This window comes from Peromyscus leucopus, chromosome 19 (assembly GCF_004664715.2).
Source record: "Peromyscus leucopus breed LL Stock chromosome 19, UCI_PerLeu_2.1, whole genome shotgun sequence".
Lineage (NCBI taxonomy): Eukaryota > Metazoa > Chordata > Mammalia > Rodentia > Cricetidae > Peromyscus > Peromyscus leucopus.
In genome coordinates, this window is record NC_051079.1 from 63,875,503 (window position 1) to 63,900,291 (window position 24,789).

Genomic DNA, 24,789 nt, shown 5'->3' on the forward strand with positions numbered 1-24,789 from the left:
TCCTTCAGCCCTCTAGATCCTCTAGGTCAGTGGTTCTCAACCTTCCTAATGCTGAGACCTATAACACAGTTCCTCATGTGTGGTGACCCCCAACCATAAAAGTATTTTGTTGCTACTTCATAATTGTAATTTGGCTACTGTTATGAATCGTAATGTAGATATCTGACATGCAGGATATGATACTGTGGAGAACCACTGCTCTAGATCTTGGAAGGTTTTTTAAGTGGAGCAGTTATGATTTCAAAGTCTGACACTTTGGAGAGATGGTTTAACTCCAACTCAAGAAGCATATTCTAGAATCTATGAAGCCCTGCTTTCCCCTTGACAACTACCCGTGTGACACCCAAATCCACATAGGAATCACACAATCACATTTTGTGATCCAAGACCACTTTTAACAGGGCATTCTGTATTAAAGCTGCTGATTTCTATCAGTATAAAAAAGGGTTGCAAGTCAGAACCCGTTTTCCTGCTTCCAACTTGAGCATCATCTGCCTTAACCACACACCCAGGTGGCTTTGGAAGATTGAGACAAGAAAGAGATCTCCCTAAGTGGTACCTTCCAAACTTTTATTTTGGGGGTGCTGGGGGTTAAAATCAGGACCTACCATGGGCCAGACAAGTGCTCTACCAGTGAAGTACATTCTCTGCCCACAAACTGTTAAAATGAGGGTTATGTGGCCTTCCTCTAAAACTTAACAGAAGAAACACCCAAACCCTCTGTGAAGGTGAATGTCTGCTAAATCCATGTTAGCATAAATATCTGTTCACAGACAAAGGGAGTTAATGGTCCTTAGTTTTTCCTTTAGTTTCCAAGTCTCATTCTCTTCCTGTTTACATTTGTGATTTCATCAGTATATAATCATGTAAGTTGGTGTCATCATTGCAAGTGAGCACCACTTTGTCAAAAGCCTTGGATTTGGATTAGAGGTGCATTCAAAACTATGCCTGGTTTATATCTGGGATGCTTCACAACTTTCCCATAAGAATAATGGTGGAACTTTTGAAAGCCTATTTTAAAAAACCTGTAAGTCTCAAGGCATGGCCAAGTAACTCAAGGTCCAAACGAAGGCCCCTCCTCTGGAATACCCTCACGTACAAGAGAAGAGGGCATATCTCACTCTTAACTGCTTCAAATTCCTGGATTGCTTTGGATTACTAGCGAGGCTTGCTGGATTCACTGGCATCTCCCAGGAAACCTATGAAGAGGTAGGTAGGTATATGGGAGCATGACAAACAGCAGGGGGAATTGTTTTCTGGTATTTTCTTTACCATTAGCAACCAGAGACACTTCAAATTTGGGTTTATTATGCACCCTGGCTAATACAGGTGCTTAACACTGGAGGTGATTATTTGGGGTTCAATCTTTTATCTGCCAGGGTTGAGTTAACGAATCAAGATTACTGATGAACCTGGTTATGCAGCCGTGGGCAGTCTTAAGTTTGTGGACTTGCTTCTTTCCTAGGTAAAGGTGAAAAGTTGGGGCCTAGGAACAGGGGCCCAGTGAAGGGAAAATGAGCTAGGGACAACAAATTCAAGAGCACACAGTCAGGTGCTCACACTTAACAGTGAGCATTCGAAACATGCATCATTAATACTTCTACTCCAGAAGGACCCAAGGATCGGGTTGGAGAAAAACACCTAACCCTAACCCCAACCCCAACCTCAGACAAGTACTCTCGGTTGTTCGCCCCCAGCCCCCGCCACAAGGCTCCGCCCACTCATTTGCATAGGGCGTGCCCCTCTGCGGCCAGCACCCCGGTTACTCCCGAGCTCTGCTGGCCCCGCGGCTCGGACCGGGCTGGGGGCGGGCCCGGGCCCGAGCACGTGTCCACTCCGGCCTCACGACGGAGGTGGGCGAGGGCTCAGCCGCGGCGCTCCACCCAGAGGCGCCGGGGCGGGGGTCTGCGGGCGTGGCAGGCTGCGCGGCCTTCCGCGCTGCTCCACGAGCCCCGTGGGAGCGCGCCGGACACGAACTCAAGCGCAACCGCGGGCGGGCCACCCCACCCGGCCGCGCCTCGCCTCACGCTCGACGGGGAAGGCGGGACCAATCAGCGAGCGACGTCTCCCTTCCGATTCCAGGCCCCCCGACACGCTGCTCACACCCCGGGCTCCCCGTTCGCTGATTGGCTGCGTGTGCCGCCGGTCGGGCCGGAGGCGGGAGGCGGCGGCCCGCGCCTGCCCGCGCCCCGCTCGGCCCCCCGGCCCTGCCCGCGGCGCCCGGCCTCCTTCCGTCCCTGCCGTGCTCCCTCCGTCTTCCGTGCGCGTCCTGCTCCGCCGGCGTGCCTCACGCCTAACGGGCGGCCGCGGGCGCCAATCAGCGGGCGGCAGGGTGCCAGCCCGGGGCTGCGCCGGCGAATCGGCGGGGCCCGCGGCTCGGGGAGGGAGGCGGGGCTACCGCGCGCGGCGGCGGCGGCGGTGGCGGCGGCGGCGGAGGAGCAGGTCGCCAGCCTGCAGCTCGCGAGCGCCGTGCTCGCCGCCCGAAGGTAGGTGCGCGGCGGCCGCGGCCGGGGCGGAGGGCGGCGGCGCGGGGTGCAGGCAAGGCCGGGGCGCGGGGACGCGCCGAGGAAAGCTGGCGGCGCCCTCCCTCCTTCCCTCCCTCCCCACCCGTCCGCCGGCCGCGGCCAGCGCGGGCCTGGGGCGGGGCGGGGGCCCGCGGCGCAGTTCCGCCTGCGCGCGCCCACTCCTCCGGCAGCGCGGAGCCCGTCGGAAGAGGAAGGAACAAAAGGTCCGAGGCTCGGCTCGGACGGGGCGGGACCTGGCGCTGGGTGCAGGTAAAGCCGGGGCACCGGGAGAACCGGGCAGGGGTGTGCGGGGCCGGGTCACGTGGCCGCCCGTGTGGGGTGTGGCGGACCGTGGCGCGCGGGCCGGGGTCGGCGCCGTGGGCAGGGCCCCGAGCCCCCGCCCCGCCCCGCCTGGCTGCGGCCCGCTTCAGTCCCGGCGCGCGGCCACACTCGCGGTTTGTGTTGCAGAAGGGCCCGGGAGCCGACTTATGGGCGTGTGGTACTTTGCTTCCACTTTTTCCTTTTTTTTTCTCTCTCTCTCTCTCCCTCTCCTGTAGCCTTTGTTAACCATAACAGTCGCGGGTTCCGAATCGATGTGTGTACTCACAAACACGTTTGCTCGTGGCTGAGACTCTCGGGCTCATCCTCCACGCACTTGGGAAAGTTGCTCCGTGGGTGCAGCCTATTAGTTTCTAATCACACGCCTTTCGGAAGCATGCTAATTGATTGTACATATTTCAGACTTGGTTTTCACAATCGGTGCTTGGATTATTTTGTTTTAGGGATACTGTCCTTGGCCCAGGTACTTTTGTCTTCTCACCCTTGCGTGTTATGGTTTCCTTGTGCACCTAAACAAAAGAAAAACAGAAATCGAGGTTGATTTTGTTATTCTTCCCTTTCGCCCTTAAAGGCAAATACTACCTGTTTGTTGTCAGACCAATTTAAAAAAAAAATGCCAAGGTGAAAATATTTCAGCAGTAGCAGTTCGCCTTATTGTCAGGCCTTGTTGGAGTATTCTAAGTGGTAATTGTTAAAAACAATTCTAAGTGGTAATGTTTAAAACTAGTGAAACGACATATGTAAATCGGGGCAAATCAGGTAAATTGCTGAAGATCATCTTTTTAAAAATGGTACCCTGCCTGATATGTCAGTTTTCAAAGTCCCTTTTAGTTTTTTCTGACTGATTGTAGCACTGATACAGAGGATGTTTCTCTTGAGCCTAATACAAGAATACATTTGCTGCCATGCTGGAAATATCTTTCCTATTAGTTTACTTTGATCCCTGTAAAAAGCAATTTTCCCCTTTACAGAGAAGTGTTAAGTAGTTAAAACGAAGTTGGAATAGTTTCATGAGTTAGTGAAGCAGATGGAATCTAGACATGGGAGAAGTATTATAGTTTAAGGGTTTTTTTTTTTTTTTTCCTTCCATTTAACTGTGAAACAACTGCATAAAGAATTTTTTTCTATTAGGTCATTTGGCACATGTTTATGTGAAATTCATAAAGTAACATTGCTGTTATTTTTAAATTTTTCTTTGTTTTTGCATAAACTTACCTGTGGTGGTAAGAAAAATTCTTCCAATCTATGGACATTTCTAAATTGAGTGTCCAATTACATGCTTAATGTTAAAATCCAGTTGACTTAATTGAGTTTAAGGCTGCTCACTGCCCAAGCTTAATTACTGCACTGTGATTACAAACATCACTTGTGGCCTTAGCAAGACCCTGCTCTTAAAGCTTGGCGTTTCCTATGTTGTAGCCACACTTCAAATGACTCCATGTTGTAGGTGTTCAGCAAAGTTTGGTTTTTCAGGGTTCCAAGGTACTAGTCACTAAACAGCTATGCAATCTGTATGGTTCATAAAGTAATAGTCTTGGGAGAAACTGCAGAGTAATTTCCTGTTTGTGGCCTTCGTGTTAGGCTTGGTTATGTGTTTGAACTCTCAGTAAGAATGTTGGGGCTGCTTTTGTACACAGCCCTTTCCTTCAGGTGAACAGAGGTGCTAAATGAGAGCAATGGTCCCTTCTCATTTTATACTATAGATACTAAATGAGGAGAGCAATGGTCCCTTCTCATTTCAGTGCCATAGATACTAAATGAGGAGAGCAATGGTCCCTTCTCATTTTGATGCTATAGATAACAAACTGTAGCTGTAATCTCAGGACTGCTCGTTAGGGAGGCTGTGAGCGAACAAAAAAAATGCTAACTCAGTTTAGCTTCATAAACTGGTAGTTAAGGACCTTTTGTGTTTTTATATTCTGTCAAAACTTATCAGATTTGACTTTGGGGCCTGTTTTCCTTCTTGCTGGGTTTTGATTCTTGGTTTAATGCTCTGGACTTCAGAAGCCATGTTTGCAGCAACTTTTTTTTTTCTTTTTTATACAGGTGCTTTTGTAGTGCATGTAGGAGCTGTATATAGTGCAGTCTGGCAGATGGAGATTTATTCATATTCTTGGGACAAGAATCCTTTTTAGAGGGTGGAGAGAGGCATATCGTTTTAGATGCTTTGTCTGAGCAGAAGCGCAAGAGACATTTTTAGGCCCTTGGTTTCAGTGAGTGCAAAGATGTTTTCCACTAAGTATTGCAAAGGTGTGTCAGAAATTAACCATAAAGAATTCAGTGTCTGTCACTCTATTGGACAAGTAACATTTGCTCTCTTACACACAAACTTTCTCTGGCTAGTCACACCAGTATTCCTTAGTGGAATTAGGAAAGAAAGAACTCGTGTCTCATGGCCAAGGCCCCAGAGTAAGAAAATTAATTATGTTGGAGTATGAATCAAGGAGCCTGAGCATTGGGTAAATTCATTCACAGGAGGCTCTTGAAGTATACTTGGGTTGCTTTCTGTCAAGTGTAAAGGATGGCACTAGGGGAGATGGAATGTATTAGCTCCTGTGTCCCTAGGAACAGTATCTTTTTTGGGTTGGGGGTAGAGTCTGCCACATTTTGCAGTTCATTCAAACCAAAGATATGGCTGATCTTTCAGAAACATGCTTGTTGAGCAGATGTACGATGTACGGTTGCTAAGCTTAATTTGGTCTCAATTTGATTAACCATTGCCCTGTAGTTAAAGAAAGTAGTTAAGGAAAGAAAAGGAACTTGAGTCATTTGGGTTCCAGTGAAAGGAATATTGTATGCAAATGGTTAAGCCAAGAATACCGATTGGACAGCATTGTCATGTAGTGGAATGGCCTTGGAGTTTGGACTCAAAGCCCTGGGCTGGTATTTGGTTTCTCTCCTGTAGTATTGGGTAAATTAAACTCCCAAGTCTTGGTTTCCTTATTAAAGTGGAAGGAGTCGCTTTTGCCTCTTGTGATTGTTATAAAACTGAGAGAGAACATTCTTTGAGACAGGATTCTCTCAATTTAACATTCTTGTCCTTTAGTTAGTTATTTGGGCTCCTCTTAATGCAGATGATTTGCTAGTACTGTTATCCCTGAGTTCCTTCCTATAAATTGGGCTGAGAAACAGACACTGACTAACAAGGCCTTTGGCCTAATTGTCCAAGTCTGTACCTTAAAGCATAGGGGGATCTTTTCAGGTCCTTAGTTAGAACCTGTTGGTATTCATTAAAATGTCTTTAACAAAGTTATCTGTCATCTAAGTCCACAGACTGAAACTAGTAGACTATGGGTAGTGTGGGAGGCCTAACAGGGTGTGGTGGGGTAGATAGGATGGGGGGACTTCTAACTTACTGTCTTTGTTAAGAGAAAACAGATAACAGCCTGGAACGGATAATAGAGATAATCTTCAAGACCCAGAAGAGTACCCCAAGCTCTCGACTAGCATGTCTGGGGCTGTTCAAAGCAGGGCCAGACCTGAAAGCTGAGCAGTAAATGTGTATCACTTCACTGAAATTTGGTTTGGGGAAAGACCTGTTAAAGACCCTCTTATCTACAGATAGGGTAGAGCATTGTGCTATGGCCAAGGACTTCATGAAAGATCCACAGTACCTTGTATTCAAGGGCTCTAATTTTAGACTGAAAAGTCTTTCTCAAGTAAGGTGCCCTTAGGGCTACAGCACCAATCACATTGGAGAGAAGTCCATCCTTTCTAATAGCCTGCTGGTGTTAGGTGAGAGTTTTCACTCAGGCTTTGAGAGACAGTACGCTAGAAATTCCTGGACAGAGCAGATGTGAACAATGCACCCACCTCTGTTCAGGGATTCTTGTTTCTTAATAATAGTAGCTTTGATTTCGGAAAGAAAAAAACTTACTGAGGCAGGGTCTCACTATATAGATCAGACCTTCTCAAACTGGCCTCAAATATCAGGCTGGCCTTGAACTCAGTGATCCTTCCGACTCAGCCTATCAAGTGCTGAGATTACAGGTGTAAGCCTATATGCCTGATGACTTTGATTATTTATTTGGGTCTTCCCTGTCTTAGGGTTATTTTTCTAAATCTCTATCCAATAATTGTTGGTGACCTTTTAATAAGGCAGCCTTGCCTGATTTTAGCTGTAGTAAAGAAACTAGTATTTTTCATTATTTTCATTATTGCTTGTCCCTGATCAGTTTTGGTCATTTTCTGTAATGTTGTAACGGTGATGCCTTTAGTTATGAGTCTAGATTTATGTCGCTAAACATGGTTCTTAATTCACTTCAGTAATTTGATAGGTAAAAAAACAGAATTTTGTCAAGCCAGTTGGATTTAGGCATTGCCTCTAGTTTGGCCAGGTGGCTAGACATGTTAGAGTGATTTGTGATCTGTCGTCTTCCCTCAGTCCTGCAGTGTGAGTGGTCTACTGTAGCTCAGTCAGTTTTGCTTAGTTGTAGCTGAATCCACTCATAGGACAGTGGCCTGGTGATTTGACGTGTCTTTGTGTTTGTTTTAAAAAATACTCTTACATAGTTTTACACAAGCATAATGTTCTTTGAAAATACGCGCCCCCCCACCCCCCTTAGCCTTATTCCCCTCCACCTCCCACCACACCCCTTCTCAGCACACTCCTTCCTGCTTCCGTGCTCTTTTCTTTGACCTGTTGTTACTTAGTAGAGGTGTTTGCATGAACATGGGTTGTGGTTATTTACTTGAAAAGGGAAGGGATAACTTAATGGTGACCATGCCACTGAGGAATGTGACTCCTCTTCCCCCAGCACCACTGACTACTTACAGCTATGGAACCTTATGAGCCCCTCCTGTCCATAATGGAATCTTGATGGGACCAGTCTTGTGCAGGTAACCACGGCAGCCGTAAGTTCATGATTACAATAGTCACCATGGCCAGAAGATGATGTTTCACAGCACTTCTTCCCATCTTCAGGCTCTTACTTTTTCTGCTCCCTCTTCGGTCGATGTCTCCTAAGCCTTGGAGGCGTGTGATATGGATGTCTTGTGTAGGGCTGATACTCCTCACATCTTTATTCTGAGCACTTTGACTGGTGATGATGTCTGCATCAGCCAGCACCACTCCCTGCAGAACCTCGTTTGTAACTACTTAGAAGACAGTTGGACGCCTTGTCCGTTAGCAAGACTCTGGTAGTAGGTTCTTCCTTATGACCTGTGATCTCCAGTCATGGGCTTTCCAGGTTTACAGAATCAGAAAGTATTTGGTCATCTCCATAACAGTCATGCCACTATCACACCTGTGGCCACATCTTGCCTCGCAGGTTGATACCTCGAAAGACTTGCAGCTAGGTCAAACAATTGGTGATTTTTCTCTCCCTTTCAGTACTGTAAAAGCTAGCTGTCAGGGGGAATCTTCCAGCTCAGTTATAGCTTGATTTCTTTATGTGCTGAAATCAAAGTGTAATATCTTGGGCAATAGGGTAATCATCTAGTTCTGGTGGTCAACCAAGAGAAACGACAATAATACACGCACACATGCACACACACGCATGCACACGTACATACACATTGCAGGGGGTGGGATCTCCCTCATAACAACTCATGGAAAGGTATCTTACAGCCTGGCATTGGGAATTTATTTCATTTAATAACACATGACTTTCAGGAGCAGCATTATCCACCTGTGCAGAGTACCTCCTTCAAATTCTTATTTTACTTTATTTTTAAATTGTCTTACAAAATAGTAGGTTTCCATATAACTCTTTCATACATCATTAGTTTGGTTAATCCTCTCCCCACCTCCTCATCCCCCCCCCCATTTCCTTTCTAGCTTCTTGGCCTCTATAGACACTGTCTTTTATGACTGTACCCATAAAGAAATCCTGAACAAATTCTAAATTTGTTGTTAAAATTTGGAACTTAATGTGAAATTTTTACTGATTTTTCTAGATTCACAGTTTTTGAAAATGTGGAATTTCATTGGCCATAAGTCTATAAAGTCTGTAGGTAGAAACTTTGTGCAGTTGCAGCTGAAGGAAGGGCTATGTTTCTTTGAGTTACCTGCAAAACCCTGCTTCTTTTCCTTTTTTAGGTGGGATACTTACTTGTAGGTTTAATGTATTCAGGGAGGAAGAATATTCTGTGAAAACATCCAAAATAAAGTGTTTGTTGTTGTTGTTTTAAAGTGGTAATACAAGTAGGAAGCGGGAGTGGGCAGTGGCCAAAGCCCTACCTGTTCTTCCCCACCCCTCATTCTTGCTCACAGACACCTTGGAAGCTTGCTTGGGGAGCAAGAGTTTTAGAGAAGCTGGGCGGTGTGTGTCAGGTAGCAGCCAACTATGGTGCCAGTTTAGCACTTGAGATACAGATGATGTGGCCGAGGAACTGAAGTTAAATTGTATATTGTTTCAATTTAATTTAACTTTAGACGCCATATTATAGGCATTGGTTCTGTGTTGGACATCACAGGTAAAGACCACCTTTACCATTGTAGACAGTTCCCTTGGCACCAGCTACTCTAGATGTGCTGAATTGATTGCAGCCAACAAGCACTGCCACGTGATTGTGGGTACTAGGTGATGCTTCAGGAGTTAGACAAGACCGACTCAGGAACTGGAAAGGCCATTAAGGGAACATGGCACTCTGCTGACTTGCATTTGGGCCTGTGCAGTCTTGTGCTGGTGTGCATTTATGGTCTGGGATGCTTACAAGCTGATGATAGAGATGCAGCTTCCACACAGCCTATTAAAGGTGTAAATTTGACTGGCCAGGAACAGGTTGTCTACACAGAGCTCACTCTCTTTGGCAGGTGGATCTTTACGGAACTAAATGGAATAGCTTGTCTACATAGAGCGTGGCCCTTGTGTGAGGTGGATTCACTGAACTAACTGCCTGCTTCATAGGTTAAATCCAGACACACGTGTTTGTAACAGTCCATAAAAGGGCACGTTTGAATGTCTTCTACTTGTTTAAAAGGCACATTACCTGCCATCCTCCATGGGGCTGACTTAGGTCCTTATTGACTAGCTTAAAGCTTTGGAAGGAACCTTGTTACTAAGAGAATTAAGAAATCTGGTTTTCATTTTTTTAAATATATGTTTTAATTGGGGGTAGTGGTGGGGATTGAATCTACTAAGCAAACACTACTGCTAAGCTATATCCTCTGCTCTGTTTTAATTTTAAAAATCCTTATTATTACCTTCATTACCAGTGATTTCTTTGATTAACACAGGAAATTTCAGGTCATTGGTGATGTTTTTCTCTGCTTAATGTGCTGTGTTTAAATATAGATTGCCAACAGTCCAAAATAGTGATTTTTTTTTTTTTTTTTTTTTTTTGGTATTTCTGTTGGGGCTTTTGGTATCCTATAAGGCATTCATCATTGTCTTTTCAATTTTTTGTTGACATAATTAACTAAGTTTTTCTTAAACATCTGTTGTTTTATTTATTGTTGTGTATGATGTGGGTGTGGATGCCAACCAAGGTGCTTCTGTGGAGGTCAGAGAAGAGTTTTATGGAGTTGATTCTCTCCCCACCTTTTGTAGGTTCTGTAGGAAGAATTAAGGTCATTGAGCTTGCATTGGCAACCCCACCTCTGTTTTGATTTTTTATGTGTAGGGTGTGTGTGTGTTTGTGTATACACACATGCGCGCCCGTGCACAGGACACAGCCTCAAGGACATTAGGAGTCTTCCATCTCTGTCTTAGTCCCGTTAGATAGGCTCTCTGTTGAACCTGGAGTTTTCTGTTTCCCACTTAGGCTGGTGGCAGGCAAGCCCCAGGTGTCCTCCTGTCTCTGCTCCCCTCTTACCTTTTTACAGGGCTGCTGGGGATGCAAACTCAGGTTCTCATGCTTGTGCTGCTGTGTATTCCTTGGCCATTTAAAGGATACTTGAAATTTCTCTTCCTTTCAGAGCTCTTTTAAAGAGCAATTTATATTTGCGCTCTCTCTCTCTCTCTCTCTCTCTCTCTCTCTCTCTCTCTCTCTCTCACACACACACACACACACACACACACACACACACACACACACACACACCAGTGACTGTCTAGAGCTACTTATATGCTAGCTAGACAAGTGCTCTATCACTGAGCTACCTCTCCAGCCCTACATTTACTTTCTGTATTTAACTCCTGCTTCTGTTCTCCCTTTCAACTTTTGGCATGGATTTTTCTTGCCAGATTTTCTCCTATTCTCTTAGATGAAATGTCAGGTTTTCTCAAATGGTTGTGCTACTTTCACCACTGTTTGCTGTAATGAACTATTTTATCCAAATACTGTTTGTTTGTTTACTTTCCCCAGACAAGGTCTCCTTGTGTAGTGCAAGGGAGAAACTTGAGATCTTCCTGATTCAGCCTTTTAGTGCTGGGATCAAAGGTGTGTGTGATCATACCCTCTCTAGGTTTCCTGTGGTGACATAAACAAATGTGCTAGAAAGGAAGCAGGTTAGGACCATTTCTCCCACTGCAAACACACAGAAATGTCAGATAAAATGACTACATAGTTTCTCTTGTGTTTAGTTGAGAAAGGAAGAGATGGTAGGAAAAAATTAAGTCAAAAGTCAAGCTGCTTCGGTAGTATTGAAACATCTGCTTCTAGGAGGAGCTAGGATTGCTCCTCCTAGTGCAAACACTAGTTTGCAGCTGAATTTTAATATCCCAGGAAGGTGAAACAGAGTAAATGTAAAAGAAACCACAACCACAGTTAGATGTGGCATGATGGGAGTGTGTTAGTCTATCTTGACAATCAGAAGATACATAAGTCCTTGCCACTCATCTGCCTTTGCAAAGGCAAATAGTGCTACCAAACTTCTGTTCATCTGTAAGCACACGGGGCAAATACTGCCTTTTAGCATATATGGTTAATTGAAAGTTCATCTCGTAGATTGCTTTATGTCAGTCCATATTGAATGCCTTTTGTTCTGGTTATGTTAGTTAACATCCTGGCTTTTATACATTTTACATGTTGTGTGTGTTGTATTCACATTCACACTTGTACATGCACACATATGTCATGGTGTGCTTGTGGAGGTCATGAGACAACTTAGAGCAATTGGTTCTTCAACGTAAGTATTTTGGCGACTAACTCAGGTCATCAGGCTTGGCAGCAAGTGCCTTTACCCTCTGAGGGTGTGTGATATTCTTGCATCCATATTTCACCAGAACTCTGTTGGTGGACCTTTAAAATACTTTTTGTCTTGTGATATTAGAAACAGTGTTGCAGCAGATACCTTACCTCGTTAAGTATCTGTACAGCTATGTCTCTTAGATTTAGAGTAATGGGCCAAGAATATCTGTTTTGGGAAAGGATAATTTTATCATCTTTTGCATAGGTAATAGTTATACATATAGTCCAAAAATCAAAAGCACCAACATAGGAAATTGAAGTGCAAAGTAATTTCTCTCTTATCTCCTACCTGCAGTTTTGTTTTCTAGAAATGTCCCTATTATTATATTATTACTAGTTTCTTACATACTTTGGAGCTGTTCTGACTGGCATGATAGCCTTTAACTATGTGCGGCTCAACAGCTCTTCAAATGGTTCGTCTGAATCGTTATAAGGCTAGGATACACAGTGTTGAGGGGTCTAACACTTAGTGCAAAACTATGATATCCACAGCAATAGACTGTAGAATATCTCAGTGTTTTTAATAAATACTACATAACAGTAATTACAAAGACACGCTTCCAGCAGTCCAGGTGGCTGGAAGGGGAAGGAGTGGCCAGGTCAGACCCAAGCTCGGTTGATATGAGATTTGGCAGTTGTTTTGTGACACACCACCAAAGGCCCATGCACAAGTGGAAAAGGTGAGTTGGGCTTTATGACAGGTGGAAAGCTTTTGTGCATCAAAGAAAGAAAATGTGAAGATAATTCTCACAATCAGAGATTGCATTTGGAAACAGTGTATCTTATAAAGGTTTAGCATCTGGAGTATTTAAATAATTCTAGACAAAAGAATTAAAAAGTGGGTAAAGGACTCAAATGGACATTTCTTTGAAGACGTCCAAATGGGTCGAGGCATTTGAAGATGCACTCACTAGCACTGATCAGACCACAGTGAGAGTCACCCCATTTCTGGGGGACTAGGGATTCAGGCTGGGAATAATTGTTAGTTACCTTGGTGCTGTCTTGAGAAAACCAGAGCCGTTCACATCCTTTTTTCTGTACTCAGCTTCCAGCTTTGTCCTCAGCATGGTGAGATTTCCTGTCACCAGCTGTGGTCCAGCTGTGGTGAGGTGGACTTTGACTCTTTGCTGGACTGCAGCTGTGATGGCCCCTTCTATGTGGAAACACCTATGTTGTAGTTCTGGGGTTTTTCCTTGGTTTCTTTGACATCCTTCCTCTTGATTACCTCTGTTGTCTTTCTGGAACTCCTGTTTGGACCTAAGAACTGCTCCTCCTATTTTCTTCACATTTCTGCTTTGTTTTCTACTTTTGGGGAGTATGCATGTGTTTTTCTTCTACTCCATCTATGGGGGTGGGTGGGATTGTTCTTTTCCCCATTTCTGTCTTCCTGAATGACTGCCCTCAGGTTTAGTCTCCATCACTCCCTCTGAGCGCATGCTGCTTTTGCTTCAGCATTGATGGATCTTACTGCTCTGTCTGGAGTGTTTTTTTTTTTTTTTTCCTGCTCTGTGTGATGTCAGTGTTCTTGAAGCTCCTCTTTTCTGTTTTATTTGCCATTTTTCTTCAGGTAGTCAGTGCTTGTATATATGCTTCACCAAGAAGTTGGGGTCTGAAAAGCTGTACAGAAACTGGAGATGTGGGGGAGACTTATCCCCTTAAAGTTTACGGGAGAGAGTTGAGTGGGCTGTTGTTGATAAGCTCTCAATATCAGTATGTGTATGTCTTCTCTGAGGTTGATTGATAGTCTCCTGAAGAGTATTAAGAATCTGACCAACAAGGTAGAAGTCTGGCTGTTGATGTTTAAGAGCCCAGACCCAACAGAGACCAGGGCTTGAGAAAGTCCTTTGTGTATACTTGAGTTCATTTACTCTGTTCAGTGATACCTAGCCATTTCCTGGTCAGGACTTGTTTTACGCCACTGAACAGTGAGACAGAGAAGCAGTTGGTTAACTATAGAGGTTGGGGAGTTACTCTAAGGATCAAATTCCCTAAGAGATCAGTTCATCCAGCCCTGTCAGTTTTATCTTCTCCCTCCTGACCTCAGTTTCAGCTTGTGGATTAGTCTGTTGTTTCTTAGTGTCCCCTACAGATGACCTAGAGTTAATAGTTTCTAAGTTATTTGCAGTTACTATTTGTCCGTTTTTCACCTATGAGTTGTGTTCCCCTTTCCTTACCTATTTTCGCTATTCTCATGAGCATTTTTTTCTTTTTTAAATTCACTTATTATTTTTAAGGGGAAGCATAGGGACTTTCAGCTGTGTTGCACTAGACTGGTCTTGAACTTGTGGGCTTAAGAGATATCCTTTGCAGCCTCCCTAGTAGCTGAAATTTGGTATGTACCACTATACCTGGATCCTTTATTATTATTTATAATTTAAAAATGCTTTTATTATGCTTTGTAATAAGCTACTGTCTTTACCTGTAATCCACTGATAAGTTCAGGTTTCCCATTAAAACATTTTTAAGAGTCACCCTTTGAAGAATTAAAATAGAATATATAAGATAAGTCTGTGAGGATGAGCAGATAGAAATGAAGAAAAATTGATCATAAGGGAGTAATGGAGAAAAAATGGTAGACATTAATATGTCTGTAAGCCTGTGTTGTACTCGTTACTTTCCTCTTGATGTGATCAAACTCCATGACCAATGCAACCCCGAGAAGAAAGGGCTTCTGACTAACGCAGAAGGGGTTATGGTTTCTTATCCAGAAAGATAAGCGTGTACCATCGTCATGTGGGTGGAGTGGAGGTGTGGCCGCAAGCCTTGTGGCACGGTGGCCACAGCAGCCGCTGAGCATCTTGAGAAGCAAGTAGAAAGCAGAGGGCAAACAAGGAGTGGCATGTGGCTTTGGAAATGTCCAAACCTGCCCCGGCCACACACTTCTTAGCCAAGCCATACTTCCTAAACCTACCCAGGCACCACCACCAATGGGGGAACCAAGTAACCAAATGCCTGAGGCTATGGGGGACATTCCATTCAGACCACCATATCCTGGTAGGTAATTTGAGGTTATATTTACAGATGAAAGAAAATGGACCTTAAAAAAATTCAACTAAATATTTTTTTTAGGAATAAATTGGAGGTCTTAGATGCTTGGGATGAATAGTGTTAATTGAGTTTTTTGTTTTGTTTTAGAGTATGTGCATATACATACAGATGTCAGGATGGGGCAGAAGTCTGAGTATGAATTTTATGTTCCTATATACCCTGTACATGTATCACAAAACTAATTTTGTATAGTATTTTTAGTGAGCTTACATTTTGACAGCAAGCAAACATATGAGGGCATGGGTGCGGAATTCTGCATTTGTGGTGTCATGTTGGACTAAAACATTTCACATTTTGGATTAGGACTTTGATTTGGAGATAGATTCCTGAAAGTATGGTTGCATAATTTACTAGTAAAAGAAAAGGGTTTCTAAGTAATGTGTAAAGTAAGTTAGAATTAGAAGGATAAACATTTTATAATAGGAAATTTTAACACACCTCAGTTGTAGATGTAACCAATCGTCTTATTAAAATAAGAAACACAGAGCCATTGTAAAAGAGAAAGCTGAGAGGTCAGAGCTCAGAGCTAAAATCTTACCTCCTGCAGTGCTCCTAGCTTCCCTGAGAGAGAGCTTATTCCTGTTTGTCTGTCTTTAAATAGTCTTTCTGTTCTGCCTTCTCATTGGTTGTAAACCCAACCACATGACTGCCTCATCACTGCCTGTAAGTACCGCCCTCCAGGTCTTAAAGGTGTATGTCTCCAATACTAGCTGTATCCCTGAACACACAGAAATCTACCTAGCTCTTCTAACCACCACGCTCTTGCTATGGCTCTAATAGCTCTGACCCCAGGGCAACTTTATTAACATACAATTAAAATCATATTTCAGTACAAATAAAATCACACCATACCTCAGTAATTTAAGAAAAGATAGATTTGAAAATGTTACCAAGGGCTAGGAGTATAGCTCACGTTCTAGATTCAGCTGTCATTCGTCATCACTGAAAAACAAGTCAAAATGACAAAAGTATATAGGTTTGGAGTGGGGCAGTTAGCAAACATTCCACAGTGACAGGTAGGTGGTTTTCTTCAGGGTTCAGAAATTCCTTCCTAAATCACATTCTTTGGTTCCAGTGCAATTAAGCCAGCAACACAGCAGTCCCCTAATCCATAGTTGATAGTAAAATACATACTTCAAAGACGGTAGGGTCTTCCTGCCACAGTGTCCATGTGGAGTTCGTTTTCTTTACGATGACCTGGGTATTACAGATTGTTCTCAGTCATCAGGCTTGTTTGACAATAGACCTATATCCACTGAACCTTCTGGTCACCCATAAAACACCTACTTCTGAATATATGGTGTGGGGACCCCTCAGTGAAAATTAGAAACCGTTTAGAGGAGAATGATGGGAGTACTGTCTCCCTAACCTGAGGAAGGACTGGTCATGTGTGTAGTCCAGTTAGGGTGCTTGGGGTGTGTGTGAAAGAGCTGCCGCCGCCGCCTTGGATACTACAACAGACCAAAAGTCTCGTGGTCAGCAGTGCAGTTAGTTCTGTGAGAAACTTAGGAGTCTAAGAATTTGTAGTAATGAACGTAGTAGAGTTGGAGGTAAATGTAAGTATTAACTCAATAAAAAACACAATTAGTTGGAGTTTGCCTTAAATGTAAGGATGATTGAACATTAGCAAAATTGTAAATGGAACTCATTGCATTGACAAAATTATCACAGCAAAGGAGATTACCATAGGAAGCTCATGATGGATGACAGGAGGAAATTGTAAAAACCAGCACTTAAAGCAAAAATATTTAGCAAACTAGGAAGATGAGATTGAAATGTGTTAAACCTGTGAATTTGTATAACTGATAAAATTGCTATTTAGTGTACAGTTGACATCAGTAAACAGCTGCATGGATGGGGAAGGCAGACTGAAGGAAATGTGAGAACCTTCTTGGATGGAAGGCTTTGTTGAGTGAGATGGTAGAACGAATTCATCAAACCACATCTTTAACATTTATATTTTAGACACAAATTATGCCTCAATAAAATTAATTTTAAAAACTGTAAACATCAATGTGTTTGTATTCTTGTAACAATTTAAATTTAGAAAGCATGGCATTTAAAATGATAACACAAATTACAAAATACCTAGGAGCAAATGTAACTCCCAATTCAATTTATAGGAAGAAACAGTATCATAAAGCTGTCAGTTTTCTTCCATTAATTTATAAATTCAGTGTCATCCCAATTAGCATCCCAGCAGGTCAAAGAGCATTCATTTATAGATATCTGGGCATAGTAATATGTAGCTTCATGGTTAATGCACTGTGGTATTTGCCTCAGGTTTAGACTACCAGAAGAAAACCAAAAAGCCAAGAAACACAGTGTCATACACTGTCAGAGAAACCTTAGAAGTCATGGTGCTGGTGCACTTTGTGGTCTGTATCAAGAAGGGAAGACACTATATCTGTAAATGTATTCCAAATCGGCTACTGGAGGTGAAATGTTAATGCGTTAGATTCTTAGAAGGTAACACCACATGGGATGATGTTAATGATAGAAATAATATATATCGCCAAATAACATTTAAAATAGCTGATACATCTTACCACAATAATGTGAAATGTTAAAATATACAAAAGACCTTCAAAAATTACTTGCTGCCTGAAGATGTATAAAGCTTATGTAATTGAATATATAAGTGATTGCTGTGAATTAAGAGAAGAGATAGGAGATATGAACAAGGGGTTCTAGGAATAGAACCCTAAACAGCAATGACGAAGAGGTCCCCAAAGTCCTTATCATGACCCCTGTATATAAAACGCATCCTACAACTAAAATTAGAAGGTCAGACAAGTGTCAAGTATTGGTGGTAATTGAATAGGCTCATAATTCTTTGGAGAAGTAGCAATTGGTATAACTACTTAGGTAGTACTTGGTAAAATTGTACATTTGTAAGTCCTCTACACCATTTCTCCTTGTTGATAGTATGTTTCAAGGTGGTGGTTTTATTATGTTTTTAAAATGTTACGAACATAGAATCAAAACCTATTACCTACCTTTTCCTGTCTGATTTTTTTTTTTTTAATCTGATAGGTCTTAGTTCTCCTCAGTCATGGTTCATTAGCAAAGTAGAGTACAACATGCAGGGAAATGTCTCTAAAGAGTGTGTGCATGAATGAACATTAGGTTGCAGTGTGAAGTGTGCTTGCCGTGGGACTCTTGGTTAAAGAGTTTGAAAGTGCTTGCACTAGGAGAGCATTCACATAGTGTAGAAAAGCATATATACCAGAGCATATATGGTGGACTCCTAAGAGTGGAAAACTGGAGCTCGAGTGATTGCCAAGAGGACATTGACCAGTGGCCTTGAGCCATCCAATGCCTTACTGTATTCAGCTGGAGTGAGTGAACTAGGATATAGGGTTTTTTATATGTATAGGTCAGCATAAGTAGCTACAACATTGACTGAAGAAGGTCAGTTGACCAGAGTGGGATTCAACATAAACTTATTAAGCATACAAAATTTTACATATACAATGTGGCAAAACCCGTAAGTGAACAGTTGCAGACAGGATGAGAAGCACCTGGAAGGGAATGGAAGTAGCAAGGTATGCGTAGAGCTTCTTTACTATATTTGCCATGCCTTATATTTGATTACTATACAGTCTTAACATTTCACAGTGGATCAGAAGGATAGAGGTATTTAATATGAAGTATGTATTCTGGGTGCTAGAAGTGGAACTCTGATACTGACACATGTTAAACCTGCTCTGCCCAGAGTAAGCCACATTCAGAACCTTACTGTTTTTAACATCCCATCTCAGTAATAAAGATGCTTGGAGGAATGAGTAAATTTAGCAAAATGTATGAGACCTTTGTAGAAAAAAATTACTGACATTTTGATGGATATTGATTCTAAAATAACTGCCAATATCACATTTTCATACACAGATGTATTTTTCACAAGTTAATTACACTTCTGATCTTCTATAGGATTTTTGTATGGAACTTGTGTATTCCCAGGAGATGATATCAGAGGATGAAAAAACCATCCTAGTCATTTGGAGATTTTTTTTTTTTAGAATGCATATTCTCTGGTATCATTTACATCAAAAGTGGTTTAAAAAAAGAACAACAGTTGAAGACTGCATAGAAGAAGAATCATAGTTCAATACAATATGTAGATAATGCTGTTTGTAAAACTTGGAGAATTATCAATAATTAGAAGACCTTGTTAGAAACTCGATAGTCAGATCTTACTTAATTGAAACTTTCCAGTGAGTAACCTTGGGATCTTAGTTTTAGAAAGATATTTTGTAAACTGTCTTTGACAGTCAAGACTGTCTTTCTGTTCTTTCAAAACCTGTTATATAACTATCATTTGTTGCTGGAATTAGAAACAGATACTGTCTGAACATAGTTTTTAGTTCTTGCAGATACTAGAAAACAAAATAAAAACCCTCCATGTCAGTGAGCTTGCTGCCACACTTTTGAAAAAAACTTTCTATTCTATAAATGACTCATTCATGTTTTTGTGAAATGATTATCAGTTGAGTTTTCTTTTGTGTTCCATTTGTATTCAACTTGGAACAAATTGTCATGTCTTGTTAATTTATTTTCAGTGCATTTAGATTTCAAGCAGTGGCTAAATACTTGTTATTTAAAGTACAATAAATGACCATCCAGTATTGTAATAAGTATTGCTGAAAATGTTATGACATAATGTAAAAATCATCCAGAGAGATGTCAATCAGCCTGGTTACCATGACAGAGAAAGTTAATGCTGGTAATGAAGTGTTTGCTTGGTTCTAGATTGGTCATAATTGATCCCGTAAGATAAAGACACTTTTATGTGGCAGCACAGATCATGTCATTTAGATAACCCAGAACAGGTTTATATTTAAGGTGTTTTCATTTCCATAGAGTAATTTTGTAGAAAAAAATTGAGACCCGTAAGGTCACATCTTCACTCCTGACTACAGTGCGGTGGGGAGTCTGCTAGTCTTCCAGATACTAAAGAGAATCTCTTGCGCTCTTGCTGGACCAGGTCAAGAAGTTTAATTTTTGTTTGTTTGTTTGTTTTTAGCCTAAATTCTTGTGACTAGAAAAATTGAACCAAGACTAGAAACTTGTAAGGCAAAGTAATATGAGAAATCAATGGAGTCTGCTTAAAGAGCAAAAGAATTTATTCCGGGAGAAAAACTCACTGTACAGAGTAGAATTGTCACAGGTTCTGTATTGCTGGGGCACAGCCTCACGAGGTTCCCATCATCTCAGTCAGTCCCGCAAACGAGCCCCCCAGGGTGAGAAGAGAATGTCAGCATAAGTGCATCTCAGGTCTTAAGTGTAGCTGAGAGGCCATGCATGCCCCAGGGGCATGTACTTCAAGGTCTAGGCAGGTAGAGCAGTTAGTTACCTGCTGTGTCTCTAGGATTATGCTTCAGGGTCATAGACCAAATATCCACTACATCTCCCTCTTTTGTCTAAATAGGAAAGTTCTAACCTAATATAAAACTGTATACACTAGGAATGATGATCAAGTATTGTCTGGGAGACAAGAAAAGTAATAACCTAAACAAAAATGGAAATAAAACCAGCAAGAACAACATCAAACAAGACACATACTAAAATCCAGAGATGTTCAGCACATAGGTAAATGACATGTTACAGAGATTACTGCAAAAGCTGTCCTATTCTAAAAAATCTAACTTTAGTATTTGAAATATTCTTAGCTAAGATATGAGAAGATTATAACTGTAACTATCTGGTCTTCAATCCCATCAAAGACCAGAAGGAACCAGATAATACCTGAGAAAACAGGAGATGCAAGCAAGCAATTTCCAGAAGATGGTGAGAATAGACAGACAGCTGGCAGCCTGAACATTCACCTAAAGTTTCTCAGCACCGTTGGGGCATCCATTATACCTACAGGTCTATAATATCTGACAGACCACTTTCAGAAGCAGGAATTTTAAAAGACCATCTTAACCTATCTTGGCAAGGTTCAGTAGTTGCTTTTCCTTGTGTTCTGCTCATCTAGAAAGGACTGCATTCATACTGTCAGCAGTTGAGGCAAGGCAGTTCTTTGCCCTTTGTGCCAAAAAGAAGAGCAACGGAGTGTCTTAGAAGCCCAACATTCTCTTGGGAGTGGATCAGTGCTGCCAGGAGCAATCATGTTTTCTAAGTTATCAAAACACTTAAATGCCATATTCTCCAGGTCCATGAAGTGTTTGAAGATTACCTATTCATCTGACATATGTTTCTGTAAATCTGGAAAATCTAACATAACTATAGATATGCCGAGCATGGGTGACTATTAATCTGTAAGTCTTATCTACCTAAATAACTTAAGGTCTAAGGCTTCACATTAACAAATTATCTTAAATAGGAATATAAACAAGTTTACTTTTGTATCAATATACAAGAATCCATTGTGAAAATTATCTAAGACTGGTAGTTTTCTGAATTAGTTTACTAGTAGATACAGTAATCTTTAATATCCTATACCTATCTATCCCCCGTTTTTTCTCTTTCCCAAACAATTCTGAGTCTAAATTTTATTGTTCCATCCCCAACCCTATAGCAGCTTACTCATCAACCCTGAGAAAATGAAAACTTTTGGGAGAGGGGGCGTTGTTTTCTTAAAATTGCTTCCTGCTGGCCGGGCGGTGGTGGCGCACGCCTTTAATCCCAGCACTCGGGAGGCAGAGACAGGCAGATCTCTGAGTTCGAGGCCAGCCTGGGCTACCAAGTGAGTTCCAGGAAAGGCGCAAAGCTACACAAGAGAAACCCTGTCTCAAAAATTAAAAAAAAAAAAAAAAAAAAAAAAAAAATTGCTTCCTGCTATTTAGGGGGCACTGGTATTTCTGTGTGGTCCTATAAAAAAAGGTAAATGGTTAAATCTCAATAGGACTAGCTGTAATGTTTGTAGCTAGTCTCTCATAGTAATGGGTAAAATTATCTGAGGTTCTAGCTATAAGTGTAATATGATAGAACATCTCATCTTGGAATTATCCTGAAGAGTTTTCAGTCCAAAGCTGATTGATCATTGAATAATGTTCTTAGGTACAGTGGTATCATTCTGGACTGGGTAGAATCATTGCTTCTTTCCTTCTGGAGAATTAAGAGATTGCTATTGGAAAGACTTATTTTTCACTGTGGAAAACTTGAATGTATTATATTAATATAATATGAAAATGGAAAGTTTAGATTTGGGATGATTCGAAGAAGGATTCCCAGAAATCAAGAATAAGCATGGAAAGAAATAGAATCTTGACAACAATGGTCCATAGATTATTGGTTCTCTTTTGTTTCACACCAGTCAGCTCAGCTCTTCCTATATGAGACAGAATTCTCCAATTTTTTTTTTTAGCAGCAATATGCTTGGGTTTAGAGAAGGAGAGAACCATATGATTTCTTGAAGGTGAATATTTTTATCCTGTAAAGACAAAAGACAGAACCTGCCCTGACCCTTACTTGTTGAGTTTTTCTTATAACTTGTAGAATTGTCACATAGGTGGATGCATTATTACTTTTCATCATCAAGGGGTTTCTTATATTCAGATAGAATTTTTATTAATTTTGTTGGCATCCATAGCTTTTCTTCTGCAGAAACAAAAGCAAAACCCCTTCCCCAACATAGGATGTATCCTGGTTTCCATTCCGAGGTCAACACATCTTTGAAGTAAACCATTGATTTAGCTTAGGAGTTTTTTCTGTTGTTCATTGTCTCTCTGCAGTTGTTGTCCCTTTCTCATCAGCATTGAGAAAATTCAAGGTTATTAAAGCATTATGTAATCTATTTCTATGAGTCATTGTTACCTCTTTCTGTTTATTTAGTATATCCTTTAAAGTTCAGTTAGATCTTTCAATGACTGCTTGACCTGTGGGATTGTGTAGTATACCTGTAATATACTTTATATTGTAATAAGCAAAAAATTGTTTCATCTTATTTGAGACACATGCTAGAGCATTTGACAATGCTCAAATGACTTAATTTGTACAGGTATTCCCAGGATGACCATAACTTCTAATAGGTGTGTAATTACAGAATCAGCCTTTTTGTAACTCATAGGAGTTGCCCATTGAAATCCTGAATAGGTATCAATGTATATTTTAATCTTCCAAATTCTGTGAAATGAAACACATCTGTCTACCAAATTTTATTTCTTTGTATATCTTTTAAGATTGCTTCCTGCAAGTAATGGAGTGTGGTTATAGAAGGAACAAGTAGGAAATTTTTTTTTATAATTTCTTTGCCTTGTTGCCAAGTGATGGAAAAGTCCTTCCAACCTTTGCTATTTACATAGTGTTTCTTACAAAATTCTGAGGTTTCTAGCATATTACCTATTAATCACTGATCAATTTCACCATTACTGTTCTAGAGGGCCTGGCAGGGTCATATGGGCTCTAGTGTGTGTGTGTGTGTGTGTGTGTGTGTGTGTGTGTGTGTGTGTGTGAGAGAGAGAGAGAGAGAGAGAGAGAGAGAGAGAGAGAGAGAGAATCCCTATTTCTGATGCTTTCCTGTAATTGTATAAGTAGTGAGGTTAATTCTGTATTATCAGGAATAAATTCAGTTTTGATGTGTAAAACAACTCTCTACGTATTGAGAGTCAGTTACTAAGAGGTTCCATAAAGTCCATTAGTACCATAAGAATGGCATACAGTTCTGCCTTTTGTACAGAATTGGAGGGGCTTTGAACCATTTTATTTAAATCTCTTGATTTACATCCTGCCTTTCCTGATTTATTTGCATCAGTATAGAATGTGGGATTCCAGAGATTGGTTTTTGCCATACAATATGAGGAAGGACCTATTCAGTTCTTTTTATGAGTTCTATTCTCTTGCTTTTGGGATAACAGTTGTTAATCTCTCTCAAAAATTTACTGCAGGCTTTTTGCCAGTATTCATTATCTTTCCATAAAGAGGAAATTTCTTCATTAGTTAAAGGTACTACAATTTCTGCTGGGTCCATTCTTGTCAATTGACGAAGTCTTAATTTTCCTTTTAGAATCAAATCAGAGATCTTTTCCACTTATTAATGGCTCTCAGATCTATCAGCCTTCTCTGTTTACCAGATTCCTTTTTAATAACAAATACAGAAGAATTCCAAGGCCTGGTTAAATTCCATTTAACTGCACCTGAACTGCCTGTTCCAAGGCTTGTAGTTTCTCTTGTCCATTGTCCAACCCAGACAGGTTTATCAGTTAGCCCTTTTAAAGGTAGGCCCGTTGGCACTTCTGAGAGTTCAATGGAGGTTGTGTTCTGTTTATTTACAGCATGAATGGTTGGTGACTGGTTTTTTTTTTTTTTTATAGTGTCTTATAATATTATTCCCAGAGACATGTATTGGTCTACATTCTGTTTCTGAGATTGGAGGAATTTTTATCAGAGTATTTCATTGCTGCAACAGATCTCAGCCCCAAAGATTCACATTATCCACATACGGCTTCAGCCTTCTCTGTCCTGTTGGCCCTATGCATTCAACCCATCTCATACTTTGTTTTACCTGAGATATAGGGTTCCAATCCCTAGAAATTGGACATCTACCTCTTGAAGAGGCCAATTCAGATGCCATGATTTTGGCATAATTGTAGTCACATCCACACCTGTGTCCACTAAGCCTTCTAAAATAATGTTATTAATTTGCACTCTAAGCTTTGGTCTTTGTTTATTTATGGAAATCTGCCAAAGTATTTGTTTTAGTGTTTTTTGGAATTTTTCAGCCATCTATCAAAGCTGTTCTGTCATCTAGTGCAGTCTCGTTCTGTACATTAGGTACTCGGTTATTTAATTATCCTGGGGAGGAATTTCCTCCACAGTGACTGGATATGATTGGACCACGTTCAATTTGGAGGCCTCCGAGAGGTCCCCTGAGGCGTTT

At 41.4% G+C, this 24,789-nt stretch overlaps 1 protein-coding gene across 1 annotated transcript in view; it reads left to right on the top strand.

Moving 5' to 3' along the window:
• The first annotated feature begins 2,677 nt into the window (after positions 1-2,677).
• Positions 2,678-24,789, top strand: part of Smad2 (SMAD family member 2) — an 87,915-nt gene continuing 65,803 nt past the window's right edge. The window contains exon 1 of the mRNA XM_028871956.2: positions 2,678-2,774. The gene's annotated coding sequence lies outside the window, so the exon portion shown is untranslated. The remainder of the gene's footprint in view (positions 2,775-24,789) is intronic.